Source organism: Orcinus orca, chromosome 2, assembly GCF_937001465.1.
Source record: "Orcinus orca chromosome 2, mOrcOrc1.1, whole genome shotgun sequence".
Taxonomy (NCBI): domain Eukaryota; kingdom Metazoa; phylum Chordata; class Mammalia; order Artiodactyla; family Delphinidae; genus Orcinus; species Orcinus orca.
Window position 1 is genome coordinate 174,356,499 of NC_064560.1, and position 21,060 is coordinate 174,377,558.

Here is a 21,060-nt window from a genome sequence, read left to right on the forward strand (position 1 = left end):
TCCAGGCTTTCAGCAAGGCCTGTGGACTCTGGCTCCAAAGCATCTCCCGTGTCTTCCACATCCTTGCGTCTTCACGGCTCCCAAAACACCCCCATTCTCTCCTAAATGATTGCAGTAACCCTGCTGCCTGAAGGTTTATTCTCCACACCACGGCCCAAACTATCTTTTAACCAGATCATATCACCCTGCTTAAAAGCCTCTAATAGACTCCCAACAAACCTTCAACAAAGTGCAAACTCCTTGCCTTGGCTTATAAAGCCCGACAGGATGTAGCCTGCTTGCTCCTGCCACGCTGCCCATCTCCCCGTTCCTCCAGCAGCCTAGCCGGCTCCCTTTTCAGGGACACTACGGTTGTTTCTGTTCACATCTGGACCTCTGGACTCTTTCTCCCCTCAGCTGCCCATGTGACTGGTTCCTTCCTGTCACGCAAGACTCAGCTTAAAGGTCACTTCCTCTGGAGAGGTTCTCCCCAACCACCTGTTCTAAGTAGCCATTTAATCATTTGCTGTCACATCATTCTGTGTTAATGATGTGCATAGTACTTACCGCTCTGGGGTCCTTTAAAAATTTCATTCATTCATTCATTCCCTGTGTCCTCCCAATTAGAATCTATCCCCAGTGCCAACAGTGCCTGGCATATAGTGGTTGCTCAATTAGTCTTTGTTCAATAAATTTGTGAACGAATGAATGACATTTTCCTCTAATTAATTAATGAAATGAACATTTATCATCTGTTAGGGGTCAGATGTTTAGCTAAGGGCGATGTGAAAAGTAAAGATGAACAAAGGGCTTCCCCGGTGGCGTGGTGCAGTGCTTAAGAATCCACCTGCCAATGCAGGGGACATGGGTTCGAGCCCTGGTCTGGGAAGATCCCACATGCCGCGGAGCAACGAAGCCCGTGCGCCACAACTACTGATCCTGCACTCTAGAGCCCGCGAGCCACAACTACTGAGCCCATGCGCCGCAACTACTGAAGCCTGCGCACCTGGAGCCCGTGCTCTGCAACAAGGCAAGCCTCCGCAATGAGAAGTCCGCGCACTGCCACAAAGAGTAGTGCCCCGCGCATAGCAACAAAGACCCAACACAGCCAAAAAAAAAAAAAAAATTACAATAAAAGTAAAGATGAACAAGACACATCAACCCTCAAGAAGTGTTTGATTTATGATGCTTGTCTGAGATGTACCTTCAAATAATCTAGGGTGGGGAAAAGAGGGAGAACAAATGAAACAAAGCTAGCCTAATGTTGATGACTGCTGAGGCAGCATGATGGGAAAAGGGTGGTTATTATATTATCCTCTTGACTTTTGTTTATCTTTGAAGATGTCCAAAATAAGAAGGGTTTGGTTTGGTTTGGTTTTTTCAAGAAACTATGATCAAGATGGGAGAAGTGTACACAAATTACTACTTTGTTCCAGACTGCTGAGAATTGGATACATGAGGCAGTTTGTCAGTGGATGAACACTTATTACATTGACCAAGCATCTGGTGTGTGCCAGGCCCCGTGCTAAGTGCCAGGGATATAATGATAAATGAGACACGTGGGGCCTGCTTTCATGCAGCACACAGTCTAGCTTACAGACATGGGGGCAGGAGCTGCATAAAAGGACAAACACAGTGTGCGGGGAGAGTGTGTAACGGGGAACACTCACTTGGGGTTCAGGAAATTGAGGGCAGGGACAGCCTCTCAGGCAGAGGGAACAGTTTACACGATGGCTCAGCAGTGTGAGAGAGCGTGGCTCATCCCAGGAACCAGGGAAGGCCAGCATTCTAGAGCAGACAGAACACAGAGGCAAGTGGAAAGAAAGAAGGCTGGACCAGTGAGCAGGGACAGACCCACAGGGATATGAGGGTCCTATTGAACATTTGGGACTTTCTCCTCTACCACTGAAGGAGCATGCGGGAAGGTTTCTTGAAGTAGGCGACCTATGAACTAGGCTTTGAAGCCTGCGAACAATTGCGACAGGCAAAGGTAGACCCAAAAGGCATTCCTGGTGAAGGTAACAGAGTGAACTCTGATCCAGAGGGAAAGAGTTCAAGGTCCTGAGGAAATAGTGGGTAGCCTGGCATGGGAGGGGCACGGTGCATGCAGGGGTGTAGAGGGCAATAAGCCTAGGCAGGAAGGTCAGAGACAAGTGCCAGACATGGTAGGCAAAGGAGTTTGGACTTTATTCCTTAGACAATGGGGAGCTGCGGAAGAGTTTTTTGATTATCAGATGGATATGATCAGAGCTGCCCTTGGGAAGGATGGATTTGACAGGGAAAGCAGGCGAGAGATTATGGATGTGATAGGCAATGTGGGTCCAGCTTTAACACTCAACAATTTATTGAGCACGTACTACGTGCCAGTCATCAAACTGAAAGCTGGAGATGCAAAAAGGACAAAAGGATTGCCTCTGTCCTGCCCCACCGAGTTCATAGATGGGTAAAGGGACAATGATAATACATAGTGACACAGTGACCTGACCAGTCTGTAAAGGAACCCTTAAGAAAGGGGGGCACTGAACTCTGCCTGAAGTGGGGGCAGTGGTCAGGAAAGGCTCTCAGAACCACATGAAGCCTCTCTGAGTCTTTCTAGAGGGATGAGTTACTGGAAAAGTGTGGAAAGCAGCGTTTCAGGCAGGAGGGGCAGCACAGCGTGAGCTTTAAGAGCAGAATGCCTGCAGACTTGGGCTGAGGACGGGGAGGCTGGTGCTGGGTCTAGAGAGAAGACCAGGGAGACGAGAGGGAGACAGGGTGAGGGCTTTGCATATCAAACTAGTTTGTTTCTTATCATTACGACAATGGAAATTGATTATCCCATATTCTTCCTTTTGTTCCCACAGCCCTGGGGGTGGGCGGTAACTCCTCCCTAGAGTTGCTGCCTCAGTGATACCTTGACCTTCTCTCTGTCTTTTCAGTTGACAACTTTAGACTTAGTGAACAATTGATCTGAAATTAATCTTAAATCTTAAATGGGCTCTGTTAGATCAGTTCCCTGGCTGGACCCTGACTGATAGAGAGGGCTTGAGGGATTTTTAAGAAGAGATTTACATTTTAGAAAGATCTCTCTAGGGGCGATTACGGAGAATGAAGACTGAAGGCAGGGGGCCCTATCAGGCAACTGCTGCAGTACTGCAGGGGAGGTAGGCTGCTGAATGCAGACGGACTGGATGAGATCACGCAAGGAGCATGTGGAGGAGGATGAGAGAAGAACGCTGAGGGGGGAACCCCTGGAATCCCAGCACTTAAGAGATGAACTGAGGAAGAGGAACCCACAGAAAATCCTGAAGAGAAGGCTGGGAACCACAAAGATAGTGGAGGGAGGACCAGGCGGGGCATTCATAAGGAGGACGGAGCCTCGTTACCCTAAGGAAGTAGGCTTGGCAAGGGGGGTGTGTTATAGGCACACAGATACATATGCATTTTTAAAGTAATTGCTTCCCATACATTTGGAATATTAAGCAGAAAGTTTTTCACATCAACCCTGAGGCCACCGGTAACCTGGGTAACCTGGCCCAACCCTTCACCATTGTCCATGTGCACAGAGCTTTCAACATTGTACCTGTTTCTCAATGTACCTGCCTTTGTCGTTTTAACTGTTATTTGTTTTTTGCTGCTTTTATGTTTGTCATTTTTTATTTCAATTTCACTTATTGCTAATCAGCCTACAAAATATACATATAAATATGATTATTTACTCTGATTCTTATTTCCACTTATTAAATGGACTTTGAGAGAATAAATATATCTTCACCCACCCACAGAGACAAACATCTGCCAATAGTTAATCAAAACTTGCTATCGTCCATAAACATCAATTGCATTTCTATATACTAACAACAAACATATGGAAACTGAAATTAAAGACATAAGACCATTTACAATCACTCTAAAGAAATGAAATGATTAGGTATAAGCTTAACAAAACATATACAGAATCTGTATGCTGAAAAATACAAAATGCTGATGAAAGAAATCAAAGAAGACCTAAATAAATGTAGAGACTGTTGTGTTCGTGGATTGTAAGACTCAATAAAGACGTCAATTCTCCCCAAACTCATCTATGGGTTTACTGTAATTCCTATCAAAATCCCAGCAATGCTTTTTTGTAGACAGAAACAAACTTATTCTAAAATTTATGTAAAGGCAAAAGTTCTAGAATGGCTAAAACAACCTTTTTTAAGGAAATGTGTTAAGTGGAAGGAATCACCCCTACCTGATACTAAGGCTTGATATATAGATATAGTAATCAAGACAGTGTGGTATCGATGAAGGGATAGAGGCATAAATGAATAGGATAGAAGAGAGATTCCCCAAAATAGAGCCACACAGTCATTATGCAAAAGTTTCCTTTATTCTTGTGTCAAAATATAGCATTTTTGTCCTTGTCACTTTTTTAAGTCTACCTTACCCCCTTTTAGATGTTATAAATATGCTGTTCTATTTTCTTCTAGATTTTGTTGATATTTTTATTTTCATATTTAATTCTAACCCACCCAGAATTTTTTTGTAGGGTCTGGTGTGAGATACAAATCCAAGTTAATTCAAATAGTTTTCCCTATTCCTATTTTCATAGTGTTTCAAATCACTTTCTAGAATTTTTCCTATTCAGTTGCGTCAGGAGAAGCCACCTGGCAGGAAGGAGCCAGGTGGAGCTGACAGTCTTATAGTCAATAACCGGTGATAAGGCCGAATGTGTGGCAATATCAAATAATCAAGAACCAGCGTCATCCCAGCTAGCAGGTAGGGGTCAGCTGTCTTCAGCCAGGAAACAAGGAAGGGGTGGAGGGGTGTCGCAGATGCCTGGGAGGGGAAGTGGGAGGGAGCGCACATTTATGGATGGGGCAGGCTCTGTGCTAGGCTCTTTGTATGTTATCTCAATTAACCCTTCCAGAGCCCTACCCCTTTCAAAGATAAGGAAGCTGAGGCTCAGAGAGGTTGAATAATGTGCCCAGGGTCACATAATAACTGGGTGATCTAAGATTTGAACCCAGAAGGCCAAAGCCTGTGCTGTTTCAAATGAGCCCTTGATCTCCAACTAAATCTATTCCTCTGGTGACCCGAAGGGCCACGTTCTTTCCTATTGGGGCCACTGATACAAACCTTCCCGTTGCAGCTTGAGCTGAATGATGGCTCAGCGCCCGATCAGTGGCCTGAGGTCGGTGTTCTACATGAGTGGTTCACTGCTGGTGCTTGCTTCCAAACCAGACTTCCTGTTTCATCATTCACACCTATTGTCTCACTCCTGGGTTTCTTGCCAAATGCCTTCCTTGCCACTCCCAGTTTGAGGGTGAGGTGACTGGAGAACAGGCTGTCGTGAGGAGCCTGTCAGACCTACTTACCTTCCAGAGACCTGCTGAGCAACCAGTGGCTCTGGGGGCAGGCCTTCCACCCAACTTTTTAGACCCTGAAAGACGCCCTTTGAGCTTGATTACCAATCAAATCATGATAATAGCTAAAGGGCACTGGGTGGCTTTCTATGTGCCGAGATGTGAGCTGTGTGCCTTACATGCATTGTTTCATATAATCCTTAAAACAACCCCATGAGGTAAATATGATTATTACATCCTTTTGCACACAAGGGAGCAGGCTCAGAGAAAGGTGTGTACACCCAGTAAGCATCAGGAATGTCTGAATAAAAGGCACAGAGAGGTGCCTGACCCATCACCCTCACTTCCTCTTCTGTCCCTGCCCCCAAGGCCTCTGGCTTAGATTCCCTCATCCGTGAGAAATCTCTCTTCCTTTTTTTCTAAGGCCAAGGAATGCTGACCAGCGGTGCACAATGGCGGCAAAGGAAATGTGTGCCTTGGGTGTACCCAGAGTCCCATTCAGGAGCTTTTACTCCATAAATCTTTTTACACAGAGAGAAATAAAAAGCTCTGTGCCCTGCTACAGGTATTTTATGTACCGGTGGAGCCAATAAAGAGGGGGTATGTGTGCATGCAGGTCTAGGTCTGTGCATGCACACACACGTGTATATGAGGGTGGGGTAGCATTTAGGCAAACCAACCTCATAGAACTGTCCCATGTTTCTTTGGTCATATGTGGCTTCAGTGACTGCGTTTTCTAAACCAAAAGTCAGAACGTATGGACCGGCTGGTATAATTGTCTCTGAGGGGAAAACACAGCAACAATGAAACTGGTACCATCCGCATGATATATATAGGCTGTTGGCTAACAGTTCAGCAGAGATGCTCTGGTGTGTCTGGGGGATGTCCTAGAGGCCTTTGGGAGAGACAAGGTTTGAATAAGGGTTGAGACCTGGATATATGTAAGTAGAGGCTCTCTAGCAGCTCACAGTGCCCTAAGGGTCAGCATTATTATATGTGATTTTAAAGACGCTGTTATGGAGCATCTGATATTCCCAGCACATTCAAGAGAAACATTATAGTCTAAAGCTGGAGGGGAGATCTAAAACAATATCTTGTTTTAGGGGTATTATGGGATGCATTCCATTAATAATTGCATCTATTTATATACATACAAAATGTCATGGAGAATTGAGCCAGCCCTGCCCACAATGAGGTAAAAAAGATTACCTCTACTTAAAATAGCCAGTGAGTGGAGATAAAAGTGATCTTCGTTTTTGCATGACATGAATTCAACAAACGTATTACTTCCTACTATCACTACCTATTGGCTTCCAGATACTGGGTGTCAGGCAGGTATTTTATACCAAAGAAACATGGGACAGTTCTATGAGGTTGGTTTGCCTAAATGCTACCCCACCCTCATATACAGGTGTGTGTGCATGCACAGATACTGGGACTAGGATTGCAATGACAATGGGATGGCAGATGTGCAGGGGATTGTTATGATATGGTATGAGGAGGGTTATGATACTGGCAAGTACAATATGCTGTGGAGTCTGGAGGGTGATTAATTAGTTCATGGGTGGGGGCTGATATTAGTTTTCTATCGTCACATAACAAATTATCACCAACTTAGTGGCTTAAAACAACAAATATTTATTACCTCACAGTTTCTGTGCACCTGTAGTCCTGGCATGGCTTAGCTGGGTTCTCTGCTCAGGCTCTCATCAGGCTGTAATCAAGGTGTCTTTTGGGCTGCATTCCTTCCTGGAGCTTGCATCCTCTTCTAAGCACACTTGCTTGTTGGTAGAATTTAGTTCCTGTGCCTGTGTGATTGAAGTCCCTGTTTTCTTTGTAGCTGTCATTGAGGACCATTCTCAGCAACAAGAGGCTGCCCTTAAGTCCTTGTCAAATGGCTCCTTCCACAGGTTTTCTCACAACGTGGCAGCTTACTTCTTCAAGGTCAGCAGGAGACTCTCTCTGATTTCAGGGAGGGTCCCAATCCCTCTTTTGAAGGACTCACCTGATTAGGTCACCTACCCAGGATATTCTCTATTTTGATTAACTCAGAATCAACTGATTAGGGACCTTAATGACATCTGCAAAATCCCTTTGGTTGTAATCAAGGAGGTGATATTACATCATCTTTATAGATCCTACCCACACTCAAGGGTATACAAAGGTATACAAGGCATGTACACCACAGGGTGGGAATCTTGGGGGTTATCTCAGAATTCTGCCTACCAAAGGTGGGGGAGGGGGAAGGAAGAGGGAAGTGCCAGGATAGGTAACCTTAGAGCTGAGTGTTGAAGAATGAATCTGAGTGCTCTAGGCTGCCAAGGTAGGGAGGGAAGCAGGAAGGGTGGAAAGGGCATTATGGAAAGACAGAAGACCACAGCCTTGAAGAAACCTGTTCAGTGGCAATGGAATTGTTCAGTGGGGCCATAGATTGGGGTGTGTGTGTTGGGGATTGAGAAAAGGTAGACAGAATATTAAGTCATGAAGACCCTGTTCTTTCAATGAGTTCTTGGCCTCAATTCCTGGTGACTGTACAGGGTGGGCAAGAGACAAAACCGTCAAACAACAAAAATTTCACTTTGAAGCTCCCTCCACTTGCATTTCTCCATCTCCACCATCCCATCTCCTTTAGAAAAGTCCTTTCCCCAGAGGTCTCTCTCCAGGGATTCCTGATCTCTTCCATCAGTGCACCACAGTTCTGTTTGTCTAAAAAGATGGATATGCACACTCTTCCAGACCCTTATGTCCAGGCTTCCAAGGGGGAACAGCTTCTTGCTTACTGAGTCAGCTTCTGTATGCTCCTTTTCTGTGGGTGGAGAGGCCAAACAGTGGGCAGACTGGGGAGGTCTAGAAGAAGTCAGAGATGCTAGTCAATCTACACCAAAATAAAGAGTTAAGAGAGAAGAAGCTGGGAGGGGGTGAGAAATATCCATGAGGACTTGGTGTCTGGAAGTTTTAGGGGGCTCAGAGCAGCCATAACATTTAAGAAGGAGAAGAAAGTTTCAGAAGGGTGGCTATGTTTACTCATCAGATCCTTCTTCTTCTTTTTTTTTTTTGTCTTCTCAGTATTTAAATAAAATGGGAATTAATTTTAAAAATAGTTTTTAATTAGTTTAGATTATTTCTCCTGTGTATGTAGGTGTGGTTTTGTTTTGTTTTGGAAGATGATACTGTGCAGAGCCTGGGCCACATGGGAGCTCAGGATTTATTTGGGTTACCTTAAAAGGAAAGGGATCTGGGAATTCCATGCTTCCACTGCAGGGGGCACTGGTTTAATCCCTGGCAGGGGAACTAAGATCCCACAAGCCACACTGTGCAGCCAAAAAACAGGAAAGGAAAGGGATTTGATAAATCATTGATACCTCCTTGTGAAATAGTTTAATATGTTACCACTCTGTGAAGTATTTACTTAAAAGAGAACTCCAAGGACAGAAAACTATCCCACCACCACCCCTAGGAAATGAATGTGTACTAGTAGAATTTCAGAGGTAATGGTATAGGATGATGACTCTTTCTTCAAAAAAATACACCCAGTTTCATGTTGTCTCATCTGTACTATCCATGTAATTTCTCTGGTCTCTGGTTCTTGGGGTCAGCTGTGTTTCCTTCCTTGGAGTTTATGTCTGGTACTCAGTGATCAAGACAACAAACTTATAACTATGTGCTGGTGTTGTTGTTGTTGAAATGAATCTTTTGCCCTGTCTTCCCTCAAGCAAAAAAGAAAACGAATCACCCAGTCTTAGCTGGGCAGCATTTCTGCCCACTACAACTGTGAGCAGGGATCATGGCTTCCATACAAGGTCAAGGCCCCGAGGTCTACAGAATGGTCAACTGGATCTACCCAGCCTTGTCCCTCCTTTGATTTCTTGGTACAACCTTTTAATATCCAGGTGTGTGTGTTTGATTGGGCTTAAATAAACACAGTGGGATTTGGTTTTGGTTTTTGTTTGTTTTGAAGAGTGGGGTTCTAAGCGGGGGTGGGGGGTGGAGGGAGCATTCCAGTCGACCTTGATCCCATATAGGCCAGAGAGAAGTGGTATGGAAGGAAGTGAAGAGGAACTGGGAGGTAAAATGGGGTCTAGTGTGGGAACTGACTTCCTCCGGAAAAGCCTGGAACATCCTTCTCAAAGCCCAGCACAGCCAAGCTCCTTGCACTAGCTCTCGGCCACTCCTTTGAAATGTTCTCCTTAGAGCAGGGCTCCCCGTGGTGCACACCTACAACCCATGCGCAGGAACACACACACACACACACACACCTTTGTCTGGTGATAGACTGGGCCCAAAGAATCTGGCAGTCTGCGTGGCCGATGGCAGAGTGTTGAGCCTGTTCCCACTGTCTCCCTGGAGTCCCAGCGCAGACGCAGGTGCGCGTCAGTGCCTGCTCTAATTTTATCCCTGGTTGATGGAGGAGACTAACTGAGCAGCAGGGAGGCTGCTATTTTGGGTCTCTCCGTGGCTCTGGGTTATATAAAGCCCATTGCTGTGACCTGCATTGCTTTGTGGCTGTGCCTCACTCCTGTGCGTTCTGTCACAATATGTCATCAGTTCAGACATTCACACACACACCCCAGAGCTCTTGGGGAATGAGAAGGGAGGTGTGTGCTGGAGGAGTGTGTGTGTGTGTGTGTGTGTGTGTGTGTGTGTGTGTGTGTGCACGCTCCTGCCAGCTCACTGGGGGAGGAGGCCTGCTAATACGCCTGGGAGGGGGGATTGTACATGAAGGAGGTTTGTTTTCGAAGGAAACGGAAAGATCTCTCTGATGGAGGAACGTGAGTGTGCTGTGCTTTGAGCTTTAGGACAGAACGTGTTTGTGAGATGATGTTGTGGGTCTGCTGTTGGCATGGGGATAAGAATAACTTCTATTTCAGTAACTCTTTTCATTTTGAAGGAACCCGAGAGTTTCATAAATTATACACAAACGATTTTGCCTCTGAATGGCAGGGATTTTTTTCCCCTCTGGAATTAGGAGCAAGCAGCTCGATGAACAAACGTGAGAGCCCGAGTTTAGGGATGGGTTGATGGCAGAGGATGGCATTTCCTGCATCACTGGGTACAAATCTTACTGGGAAAATTTTCCTTGTAGATCAAAAAACCCTTACAGTGCCAGTCCTGGGACTACTGTGTAAATTAGGTGCTGGCTAATTGAGTCATGTATGATATCTAATTTATCTTTGTCTCCCTCGGTATTGAATCTTAATAAATATTTTTAAATATGTAAATTTTGATGGATGAACATACTACAGCTCATTAGTCTATGGATATGAAAGAACCAGTTTTCCCAAAATAAAATTATCCACCCAGAACAAGCCTAACAGAGCCTGATGAGCTTGTCACACAGGTATTTGTCCTGTCCCTCAATAAAGCAGGGGAAAGGAGATGTATTTTACTTGGTGAACTGCGTGTCTCCCATATATAATCTCAGGGTATATTCTGGCTGACATGATGGAGCCCAAAAGGCATCCAGTCCCCGGGGGAGTGAAGATTTGACATGGATACAGCTTGGCTCTTGGAGCCCAACAGAATGTGAGGTCTCAGGCTGGCGCTCGTGTTTCTGATTTGGGTTCTTCCATCACCGGCAGCTACCACAGCAGATGGGGCTCCCATTACTAGTAATTTGATTGCGACACTGTTTCTTAGCTGCTCTTTGAAAGGCATTGAAGACCCTTCTCTTCCACCGGTCAAGGCCCTTCTAAGGGATTTTAGAGAGAAGAACTTGGGAGCTCTCCGTGAAGAAAACCAGAAGAATCTAGAAGCCTGCTAGCATGGGCAGAAGAGAACCGGCACCTCAGAGCCTTCCAGAGAAGGGAAGCAGGAAAGGGAACCCAACCAGAATCAAAGACAGGGCTTGTAGGGGCCGGATAGGGAAATGAAGCTAGGAATGGGGAAGGTATAAATGAATCACTGTGTGTTTAGTTTATTCATAATTGACTTAAGCAGAATCTCGACACTCATGCCCCTCCTCCCACCCCTGCCTGTGAGTACGAGCTCACTGCTCTGGTTCCTTGGTGGTCTCCTCGATGACCTCCAACTCCCCCTACCCGCCCCCCACGCCCCCCGCAACTGGTGTCAAAGTGACCTTTCTAAAACACAAATCTGGTCACCCAACTGCATAAACTTCTTCAAAGACTCTTTATTTCTCTCTCCAGAGAAAACCCAAATGCATGAGCACACCAACCTGGGGCCTGGTTATCTCTCTGGCTTAGGTCACATAGCAAGGCTCTCAACCCTCCCCAAAGTGGTCCTCCGCCCACCCGCCTCATTCCACTCCCTGACCCTTACACCTCACCGAAACACTTCTAATCCCCTGAATGTGCTAAACCCTCTTGCCTCCTATGTGTTAGCGTGGACTGTTCCATCTACCTAGAATGCCCTTCCAGTCATTTTTTTCCCCCTGAGCTTCCCTCAGGCCTCAACTCAAGCATCAACTTCTCCAGGAAGTTGTGTTAACCCCTCCATGCCTGGATCAATTTCCTCTCCTCTGGCATTTTGCTCACCTCTACCCTGGTACTTAAATGCTCTGCAGTCTGTCTTGCCTAGACTATGGGTTTCTAGAGCACAAAGACTCTGCAGCTCCTGACCTGGCCTGCTGCTTGGTCTTCAACAGTGTTTGTTGAATGAACTACTGAATTTGAGCAGAAGCCACACTTCAGAATTAAAAGTTCCTCAAACATCATGAGAGACAAAGTTGGTGGGAAATGCCAATGAAGTTGAAGAGGAAAGGCCAGGTCCTGGGAAATCTGACCATGAACAATACCAGTGAGCCCGCGATTGTCTCTGAAGCCTAAGACAGAGGACTGCCCTGCCCCACTGCTGTGTCAGGCAGGTAGGACTGTTGCTAGGGGTAGAACAGTTAGTGTGATGCCGGTACCCCCATGATGATCGGCCATCACTGATCTGCATCTCTCCCACGGTCTACACAGGGTCTGCTTTTTCTGCCATGCATCTGTGGGGTGGGGGGAGGGGACTTGCATATGGACCTCGGTGACTCTCATGGAGGAACCCAGGCCTCCAGCCACACCCTCCCCATGGACACACCAAGAACCATCGAGGCAGCTGTGATTCCACCACGACCACCGGAACCTCACGGCTCCATCCCACTGGACTGGGTGCTCCTTTTGCTATGTCACACCCTGGAGAGGCTGGTCTGGGGCATAGGAGAGAAGCCAGCATGCTGAGCACCTCGCACTTGACCAAATTAGATCATGAGAAAGTGGAGACAAGTTTGGAGGTGGCCGCATACTATAGATCAGATCTCAAATGCACTGAGACAGGCTCTTTGATTAAATCCCTGATTCAGCCTTCACGTAGGAAGTACTTTTTTAAAAGATGGTTAGGGCTTCCCTGGTGGCGCAGTGGTTGAGAGTCTGCCTGCCGATGCAGGGGACACGGGTTTGTGCCCCGGTCCGGGAAGATCTCACATGCCGCGGAGCGGCTGGGCCCGTGGGCCATGGCCGCTGAGCCTGCGTGTCTGGAGCCCGTGCTCCGCAACGGTAATCACCACTTAGTTCATCTGTTTCAATATTCCCCTTTTCATTTATTGGGCTTTATTAGAGTCTACATTTTCTACATTCTCAAGGCATCACTACCCCAAATATTTCTGTTTAACACTGAATTGGAAGCTGCCTACTGATCTTCCAAAGGCAATTCTGTATGTGTGTGCACACGCGTTCTCCTGAGTCCTTTGTCCCTGTTCTCAGAATTGCCTCATGATAATAGAATAATAATGATGTGGACCCAGGAAGAAACTGGCGACGGGGAAGGTAGGAACATAACCTGCATTTTCTCGGAAACTTTCAGAATTTTAAACAGTGCCTTTTTTTAGGCTGATGAATCCTGCCAGACAGTCACCCTGCTGTGACAGAGAAGGAGTGGAGAGAGCCTGGGTGAATGGGAGCCGGGGGAGCAGAGAGGAAAGGAGGGTGGCTGTGAGCATGCTCACAAGTTTAGAACAGCTGTGGAGGTTAGAGTAGCTCCCCCTGAATGAGATGACGCTGGGCCACTAAGGAGAAAGGAAAAGAAAGAAGATTCTGCTGCTGATGACGGCGACAAGAAGAGGTACTTGGTTTACACAGTGGGTGGGTATTAAAGGATTATGTATATTAAGCACTATTCCCATCACCCAGAAAGGCCTGTACTTTAACTGCCAAGAAACCAGTAATGAATGGAACAGCTTCCAGGGATGAGAACAAATTAAAACAATGTATTCTGTGCTCAATATGTAAGATATTTAGAAATCGGTAGCACATTTGGCCTCATGGGGCATTTTCAGGGAGAAATTGTAGAGAATCTCATGTTTGTCATTTCTCTCTCTCTTTCTTTCTTTCTTTCTTTACCACACAGCTTGCAGGATCTTAGTTCCCTGACCAGGGATTGAACCTGAGCCCTCAGCAGTGAGAGCGCTGAGTCCTAACCACTGGACCTCCAGGGAATTCCCTCTCATTTATTTTAGTTTCTATTTAAAAGTCACATAACAAGACTCTCCTTAGTGAAGATATTAGTTAATGTTTATTGAGTGCCAGCTGCATGCTTGTTGCCCTTCTAAATGTTCTGCATCCATCAACTCAGGTAATCTTCACAACTTTATGAGCTGGGTACTCTTTTTTAAAAAATTTATTTATTTTTTATACAGCAGGTTATTATTAGTTATCTATTTTACACATATTAGTGTATGTATGTAAATCCCAATCTCCAGTTCATCCCACCACCACCACCACCCCGCTTTCCTCCCTTGGTGTCCATACGTTTGTTCTCTACATCTGTGTGTCTCTATTTCTGCCCTGCAAACAGGTTCATCTGTACCATTTTTCTAGATTCCACATATATGCGTTAATATACGATATTTGTTTTTCTCTTTCTGACTTACTTCACTCTGTATGACAGTCTCTAGGTCCATCCACGTCTCTACAAATGACCCAGTTTTGTTCCTTTTATGGCTGAGTAATAGTCCATTGTATATATGTACCACATCTTCTTTATCCATTTGTCTGTCGATGGGCATTTAGGTTGCTTCTATGACCTGGCTATTGTAAACAGTGCTGCAATGAACATGGGGTGCATGTGTCTTTTTGAATTATGGTTTTCTCTGGGTATATGCCCAGTAGTGGGATAGCTGGGTCATATGGTAATTCTATTTTTAGTTTTTTAAACTAAAATGTAAGTTTAAACTCCATACTGTTCTCCATAGTGGCTATATCAATTTACATTCCCACCAACAGTGCAAGAGGGTTCCCTTTTCTCTGCACCCTCTCCAGCATTTGTTGTTTGTAGATTTTCTGATGATGCCCATTCTAACTGGTGTGAGGTGATACCTCATTGTAGTTTTGATTTGCATTTCTCTAATAATTAGTGATGTTGAGCAGCTTTTCACGTGCCTCTTGGCCATCTGTATGTCTTCTTTGGAGAAATGTCTATTTAGGTCTTCTGCCCATTTTTTAATTGGGTTGTTTGTTTTTTTAATATTGAGCTACATGAGCTGTTTATATATTTTGGAGATTAATCCTTTGTCCATTGATTCGTTCGCAAATATTTTCTCCCGTTCTGAGGGTTGTCTTTTCGTCTTGTTTATAGTTTCCTTTGCTGTGCAAAAGCTTTTAAGTTTCATTAGGTCCCATTTGTTTATTTTTGGTTTTTATTTTCATTACTCTAGGAGGTGGGTCAAAAAAGATCTTGCAGTGATTTATGTCAAAGAATGTTCTTCCTATGTTTTCCTCGAAGAGTTTTATAGTGTCTGGTCTTACATTTAGGTCTTTAATGCAAAATGGTCTTTAATCCATTTTGAGTTCATTTTTCTGTATGGTGTTAGGGAGTGTTCTAATTTCATTCTTTTACATGGAGCTGTCCAGTTTTCCTGGCACCACTTATTAGAGACACTGTCCTTTCTCCATTGTATATCCTTGCATCATTTGTCATAGATTAGTCGACCATAGGTGCGTGGGTTTATCTCTGGGCTTTCTATCCTGTTCCATTGATCTATAGCTCTGTTTTTGTGCCAGTACCATATTGTCTTGAATACTGTACCTTTGTAGTATAGTCTGAAGTCAGGGAGTCTGATTCATCCAGAGCTGGGTATTCTTAATATTCCCATTCTACAGATGGGGAAATAAACCCACAGAGATTAAGTAACATGCCCAAGACCACAAAGCTAGTCAATAGAAGAGCTAAGATGTGGACTTAGGCAGTCTGACTCCAGATCCCAAACTTATAACTGCTTTTTTTTTTTGAATTTAATTTTTTTTTTATACAACAGGTTCTTATTAGTCATCCATTTTATACACATTAGTGTATACATGTCAATACCAATCTCCCAGTTCATCACACCACCACCCCCGCCCCCCACTGATTTCCCCCCTTGGTGTCCATACGTTTGTTCTCTACACCTGTGTCTCAATTTCTGCCCTGCAATATAACTGCTCTTCTATACCATATTTGTAATAGCTCATGTGCCCTTTTAAAGCTGTTGATGGTATGCAAGGTGTGTGTTTTACCTCAGTGCAAAAGAATGTGGGAAACGGTGTGGAAATCTTGTATAGACGACAGCATGACATCATTATTAATAAATGCTTATGGAACTAGGTCAGTCACGTCACCTTCAGGGCTTAGCAGCAACTCCACAGAGGACTCAAAGTGAGTCTTATTTCTAGATGCCCTGCCCCAAAGCATTCAACAAGTGATCCCTTTATCTATTCACTTAATAAAAGTTTATTTAGCACACTGTACTAAGCTCTGGAAATAAAACTGGGACTAAGACACAGTCCTTGCCATCAAGGAGCATGTAACACGTGGACATCTCTCAACCAATGGCCAATAGGTTAGAAGTGCAACAATATCCTAAGGGCTGATCCTGTTGTCCATTTGGATAATCCTTGTTTGCTGGAGGCCTTAGGGTCAGCTCAACCACCAGCCAAGTGGGCTGCCATCCCTGGAAGTCACTTGTGTCCAGAAATGTTTCCCTAGCCTTCTGCCAAGAACTTGAAGTTCCCATTAGGGAACTGACATGGAATGATGTCAAAGATGGTAGTCAACTATTTGTAATGAGGTGGATAGACCTAGAGTCGGTCATACAGAGTGAAGTAAGTCAGAAAGAAAAAGACAAATACTGTATGCTAACACATATATATGGAATTTAAGAAGAAAAAAAAATGTCATGAAGAACCTAGGGGTAAGACAGGAATAAAGACACAGACCGACTGGAGAACGGACTTGAGGATATGGGGAGGGGGAAGGGTGAGCTGTGACAGGGCGAGAGAGAGTCACGGACATATACACACTAACAAACGTAAGGTAGATAGCTAGTGGGAAGCAGCCGCATGGCACACGGATATCGGCTCAGTGCTTTGTGACCGCCTGGAGGGGTGGGATAGGGAGGGTGGGAGGGAGGGAGACGCAAGAGGGAAGAGATATGGGAACATATGTATATGTATAACTGATTCACTTTGTTATAAAGCAGAAACTAACACACCATTGTAAAGCAATTATACCCCAATATAATATTTAAAAAAATGTTAAAAAAAAAAGATGGTAGTCAAGACAGATGACTGCGAAGCAGAATGTGTGACATTGTGAATGCATTGTTTAAATAAAATATATAGAATAAATATATAGAAATGTTTAGGACTAGTTTCTAGGGAGCAGCTCATGGAACTGAAAAGTCCAGAGGAGTCTGTGTCAGGCAAGGCTTCATCTAGGAGCTCTAGGACTCATCTGTGGAGTGAGAGGTAGAGACAACTCCATTTAAAGCACAGGGATTGCGAGCAGGGAGGTGTGATTCCCTGGAGGAAAATGAGAGTTCAGCTGCCAGGAGAAGCAGGAATGAGTGTTGGGAGGCAAAACAAGAGGTCCACCACATGAACCTAGGAAGATGTATAGTTCAGAGGAAGATCTGATGGGGCCATATCACCTCAACTGATTTGTTGCCTTGAGAGTTTCCTTGTCAGTACCTCTCACATCCAGACCTACCTTGGAGTGGAGCAAAGAAATGACACACTTGCCTTCTGCTCAGGCAGATGATGAACAACTGTCTAGATCTGGGGTAGCCAGCACTAGTGACCTGGAAATTAGGAGCCTCGGGCAGGGAGGAATAGGTAGAAGTGAAGGCTTGAATATACGGAAGGCCAAACTCAAGGTGTCAGGAGCCTATGAGACCTGTCTGCTCAGAGCGCCAGCTTTTCGACTGCCTTTCAGATACACAGAATGCAAGCCTGGAATCTCAAATGCCCCCGGGGCAGGCAGGTAAAACAAACCAGTGTGGTGGGCTACTGCACGGAACCAACGACACGTGCACTCCTGAAGGGGGCAGCTGTCACCACTATCACCATTTTTCCCCCAAGGGAAGCTGTAAACCCAGACTGGACATGCATGTGCACACACGTGAGAACTATTTCTAAACACTGGCAAGGAATCACATTTAAAAATACATTATGTGGGCTGGAACAGAAAAACATGTCCATAGGTCAGAATCTGCCTGTGGACCCTCAATTTGTGACATCTGATAGAGCCATAGTTCATGAGCGAATGAAAATCCCTTCTCTGTTTGTGCAATATTGAACCTGTGTGTCAACCTATGTCCAAGTCAACAAATGCCCAGTGACAGCCCACTGCCCACAGTTCAGCCCTTTCATCTGCACTATCTAACTAAAATCTGAAAAACACCGTGTCAGCCACGAAAGGAGAGGGAACATCACTGTGAGAACTGTACTTTCATTTCCTGGCGGGGGTGTGGTTACATTCACAACTTCAACGTGATACTAACGGTCGGAGGGTTTTACATTCGATTTCCTGTTTCCTTTTCTTAATAAAGGAAAAGCGGCCCCCGCAGCAACGGTAGGCTGAGTTCCATAGGAAGACACCATGGGGGTTCCGACTTGGCCACAGCAAAAACAAAACGTAACCCCCGAAAGCCGGTAAATAACAATATGCAGGAGAGCTGTGGGTCATACGGTTGCGTAGGATTGTTTTGATCACCTGCAGCAACTTTGCGTCTCACGCTCATAAGACCAGTGACCAAAGTCCTCTATGTTCGAGTTGCTGGAAACATTTCAAAAGGTTTAGAAAATAATTAATGGTGATGATGATAATGATAGTAGCTCTGGTGTGCCAATGACTGTGAGAGTTTCCTCGCATGTCTCTAATGTCATATAAACTCTCCAAGAATTATCCCCATTTTACAGACAAGAAAAGTTGGAGGAGACTTGGAGGAGTTAAGATAATTTGCCCAAGTCACTCCTAAGTGATGCAGCTGGAGTTTCATTCTTTCTTTCATTCCTTGAATATTTATTGGTCACCTATTTAGTGAGCCAGGCACTGCAAAAATATTTATGGCTGAAAGCATCTAAGCTCAAAATGATTCTCACCTGCAGAAAAGGACCTCTGTGTAGAGGCCACGTTTGGAATATTGATCTTGATCTTTCTTTCATTTGTTCAGACACTTTGTGAATATCTACTGTGTCCAGAGTTCTAGGCTGAGTGCTGGGGGAATACGCTGACCTTGACTTTTGGAAGCTTGTAGTTTAGTTGGGGAGACAGAGCCTAGGCAAGAAAACCTTTGAATAATAATATAATGCATAATGAAGTGCCAAAGGAGATGGTCCAGATGAAAAAACTCAGAGGGATGAAAGGCTCCTTCGGGCTGGGATGGTTGGGGCAGTGGAACAGAGGAGCCGGTCTTTGAGGGATGGATAGAGTGGAGACGGACACAGTACACACAGGTGTGCGGTAGAAAAGGGCAAGGCGCAGCATAAGCAAAGGAGGAAAGATATGGTGAGGCTGCATCCTTTGGTGTGTAAGTGCTCAGTTTGGGCAGTCACGTGATATGGTCTTGGTTGTGAAATCCGGAATTGACACCTTTCTACTTGTGTGATCCTGGATCAATTCCTTTACTTGTATTGAGCTTCAGTTTCCTAACCTGTGAAGTGGGCATCGTGAATGAAGGAGGCAGGTAAAGCAGTGCCTAGTACCTGGCGAGCCCTCAGGGGCAGCTACTACTATGAATATGGTCTCTTGGTGGGGGTACCTCGCGGCCGTTCCATCTGAAGAGTGGAGAGAGATGTGTGGCCAACCCGAAACCATAACGTAAGAGCCGAAAAGAGGACTGGAAAGTCTACAGCCATGAACTGAAAGCAGCGTGCCTCAGCCCTAGAATCGGATAACACAATTAAACCGCAAATGTGCTGCTCCGGGCTTTGAACTTCTACAGCAGGGCGAGACCCACTGTAACTTACTCTGTGATGGAGTCAAACCACATTTTTTTTTTTTTCTTTTTCTCATCAGATTTCACAGGAAATACACTCCTTTATTCAGATTTGAGATAAGGTACCCCTCCACCTTAACTCTCCTTTGGGGCATTAACTCACCCATTAAGTGGCTCACTTTCTATCCTGGGCCCATATCATCATCAGCTTATATTTAATAGGCACGTGGGTTTGTATTGCCCTTATGTTAGAAGTTAAATCTATTCAGACGTGGTTTGTAGTCAGACTGAGATAATAATCTAAGAAAAGGAAGGTGAGAGTCTCCTGGGGACACAGCCAAGGGGGGAGGGTTAGATTTAAAAAAAAGTTATTCTTCCATCAGTAATCGCCCACATTGCTGTTGCTCAACAATTATTTTAGGCTTCATGACTTTCAGCCTCACCTCTGTGCCCAATAGGGAGAATCTATACCGAGGTGTTGGCAACAATTTCTCAGCAGCTGTTACAAATTAATAGCTTTGGCTGACTTCCCAAGTTGACCCATTAAAATTCTCAAGAAAATTGGCTTTAAGGAATTTCCCAAAGACCCCTGACCTAGTCTAAAGGGCCTTTTTCCTCATTCTAAGAGTACTCATTCCTGGATCTCTTCAGGAAGGGTAGGAGGGGTATAAACAATAGCTTAGTGAGTGTTAGTTTAGTCAGTTTTCAACAAATATGTATCCAGAGAAAGAAGGATGCAAAGAAATAATAAACTATCACAACAGTAATAATGCCTAACATTTAGTGAGCATTTGCCACACACTTTTATTATCTCAGTGTCCTCCCAACCACACTATAAGGAAGGTACTATAGTTATGCCCATTTTACAGATAAGGAAACTGAGGCACAGAAAAATTAAGTATTTTGGAAGATAAACACTTTGCAAATGAGTGGCAGAACTAGGATTAGAACCCAGGGAGTCTGGCTCCAGGGCTGGTGTTTTTAAACGTTTCCAAGGTGTGTGTGTTTTATTGGGAGGAGGTGGAGGAAGAGGAAGCGCTATAAAAATGCCGGGAATAGAAGGGTGCCTTAGGGGTTTGGGCTTTGGCTTTGGCCTGGTATGATGCTGTCCCACTCACTGAACAGATGGACAAGGGCATATTCAGACAAATACCCAGAAATATGACATAGTTTTGTACCTAGTCTCTTCCCCTATCCTTTTCTGCTCTTGTAGGGTCAGCCAGTTTCCAGTCCAGTTTTAGACTTTTAGCATGGGACCTAGTTAGCCTAAGGGAATTACTGGAGCCATCCCTGGCTCATGGAGCTCCAGAGAGGTTAGTGAGAGCCTGGGGGCTGGAATCAGATGACACTTCTTGAGGTGTGGACCTAGTAGTCCCGAGGATCCCCAGGTAAACCGGACTTTGGGGCTTTGAACCCTCCAGTCCAATATGGAAATGTCTCAGAACTTCACCCTGGTCCCATGTCTCCACTGGCTCTGAAGGAAGGACCTCCATTTTGCTTTGGGTAATTAAGAGTACAGTCTCAGAAGTCAGCCAGCCCGGGTTTGAATTTCACTCACCACCTCTG

The 21,060-nt window shown here is 45.0% G+C and overlaps 1 long non-coding RNA gene across 2 annotated transcripts in view; it reads right to left on the minus strand.

Annotated features, from left to right (window-relative positions):
- Positions 1 to 7,452: 7,452 nt before the first annotated feature.
- The window catches only part of LOC125963642 (uncharacterized), a 48,521-nt gene continuing 34,913 nt past the window's right edge, over positions 7,453 to 21,060 (minus strand). The window contains exon 6 of one of the 2 annotated variants that reach the window (XR_007475874.1): positions 7,453 to 8,156. This is a non-coding gene — a long non-coding RNA (uncharacterized LOC125963642). The remainder of the gene's footprint in view (positions 8,157 to 21,060) is intronic. The other variant, XR_007475870.1, reaches the window with a different exon arrangement.